At 38.1% G+C, this 2,397-nt stretch overlaps 1 non-coding gene across 1 annotated transcript; it reads left to right on the top strand.

Annotated features, from left to right (window-relative positions):
- Positions 1–1,876: 1,876 nt before the first annotated feature.
- On the top strand, positions 1,877–1,950 carry TRNAN-GUU (transfer RNA asparagine (anticodon GUU)). The gene has a single exon. It is a non-coding gene; the product is annotated as a tRNA-Asn (tRNA).
- The last annotated feature ends 447 nt before the right edge of the window (positions 1,951–2,397 follow it).

The raw sequence follows: 2,397 nt of genomic DNA, 5'->3' as shown, positions 1-2,397 counted from the left end.
TGTGCAGCAGGTCAAACCTGGCATGCACAGAGGAGTTTGCTGATAAACTGAGTTCACAGGAGATCTTCTTTCTCCTGTTTTTAGCATTACAGCCATGTGTGGATTCTGGAGTTGGAGCCACTGTCCTCAGGCAAAGGCATAATGTAATCACAAGGACTGGGGGCATGTAAGATTAAGTGACTACTGTAGTATAAAGTCAGCTATAACAGAGAGCTGATATGTAAAGATTCTCAGGCAGAGGAATAGTATTATCACATTCTCATGTGATATTTTCCCTTTTGAGTTTTTGTATGTTTATAAGAGTGTAATTAATTTTTCTCAAGTATATATAGCAAGGAGTGTAAGCACCAGACCCAGAAGAAAAATTATCACTTACCTCTAGTCTTTAAGTTTCATAAGAAAAATGATCATATGTTCATAAGGAACATACAGTTTGTTTTATACTAAGTGGAATATTCCCTTCATTAACTTACAGGTTAAGTGTTGAAAAATTAAATAGTAGGATCTGCCATACTGCAAACCATATAACTTCTTAATCTAAATGGTGCAGCATAGCAGTATTGCTCCACTCATATTGTAATTCCAGAAATAAAGCTGCATTTCCAACAGATTCCTGGGCAGCGTAATCTTTTTTGTAGTACAGTTTTAGCCTGGGCAGATTTTGGGTACCTACCAAATGATAGCTTCAGACATTTTAATTGCCGGGTTTTCATCCTGATAGTGGCAATCAATTTTTCCCTAAGCATCAAGTTTCCATGTGGAATGTGTGTGCATGGTAGCCATCTATTGCAAATATTTGATTGCATTGATGAAGAGGGAGTACAAAGTGTAAGAGGTTTTTCTCTCAGTGGACTTGTTCAATCAAGCTTTGTAGCCTGAGTACTGTCACAGCCAAATGCTGAAACAAATATGCCCCCAGTCCTGTAAGATATTGGAAATAATATCACAAATTACTGCTTTTACAGATTTCTAATTTTGTAACAGTTACAAAAATGGTTTCTCAACAGTCTGTAGTAAAATCAGACTAATATTAAGTGAAGTAATTATGAAATAATATGTACAAAGGCCATATTTAGCTTTATCACTAAGAGATAAATACATCTGCTGTTCTGTAACATGAGGCTTAATAGTGCTCTCATTTCAGGCTTCTATGGGCCTGAAACAAAGATGGATCTGATGAAGACAGGGAAGGGAAATGGGCAGACAGCAAATCTTTACGTCATCGGTCCCCTTTCATTAAGGGCAGTCAAGGGGCTGCACCTTCCTGCATCATAGGATGTGTCATTGCTGTCAGCTACTCAGTCCTGAGAAAGGGCCTGGCTAGTATTAGTGAGCTCAGCTCACTAATGCAAATTACTTTTCTTTCAGCTGCTTACATTCTTATTCACAAAGCTTTGCATGAATCAAAGTCATGGGTTAAGAATGTTTGATTTAGATGAGTTTTTTGTATGCAGGTATAAGGTTTTTTTATTTTCTCCCCTCTCTTTTGACTCCTGGTTGAGGGAAAATGGAAATCAGTGTTATTTCTTTGCCAAATTGAGTTATTATTTTTTTCATGAACACTTTGTTTCCTAGTGGTGCTCTTTCTGGTTCTCCCTTGTGTTCCCAGTTGTACCTTCTTAAAATTCAGAATTCTTTGAATTTACAGGGCAGCCTTTGGAAGCCTACACAGCCAAAGTCCAAGCTTTGCTGTGTTTGTGCAGCATTATAAGCCTTTCCTTCTGCTGCCAGCAATACAGGTGCCATGTGGTGAACATGTTCTCTTTTAGCATCTCTTCACTAAATCCCTGCTACTTTAAATCAGTGGGTTTAGGAACATAAATTTCTTTTGGGTAGGAAAATTATTTTTTCTCATGAAGATCCCAATGCCAAGGAAGTCTCTGTGGCGCAATCGGTAAGCGCGTTCGGCTGTTAACCGAAAGGTTGGTGGTTCGAGCCCACCCAGGGACGTCTTTTCCCCTCTCCTCTGGCATGGCAGGGGTTTGGAATCAGATGACTTTAGGGTCCGTTCCAAACCTAGCCATTCTGTGAGATTTTAGAAATTTGGAATTCTCCACTTAGCTTCAAGTTCACTGAAATTCTAATTTGCTGAAGTATGAGCATTGGATTAACAGACTAAAATATTTCCATGCATCATTATTTAAAAATGAAATTGCATAGAAATAGTTTCATTTTAGTAGAATATTGCAATGTTCCCTATTCTGTCATATTTGTTTGTCTACATGGTGCTCTGTTATGTTGCTTGTGAGCTCCAAAGGATCTGTGTTATTTTATGATGTTGATATGTTAACATATAAATACAAAATATCAACATGAGCTACTGTGCGCCTCAGGCTTAGCAAAGATTTGTCATTTAGGAATGAACAGGTAACTGAGTAGTTGTCACACCTGGAATGG

The sequence above is a fragment of the Lichenostomus cassidix genome, chromosome 2 (genome assembly GCF_008360975.1).
Source record: "Lichenostomus cassidix isolate B80296 chromosome 2, HeHo_3.0, whole genome shotgun sequence".
NCBI lineage: Eukaryota > Metazoa > Chordata > Aves > Passeriformes > Meliphagidae > Lichenostomus > Lichenostomus cassidix.
The sequence above is the reverse complement of the archived record's forward strand: the minus strand, read 5'-3'. Positions and strand labels throughout refer to the sequence as shown.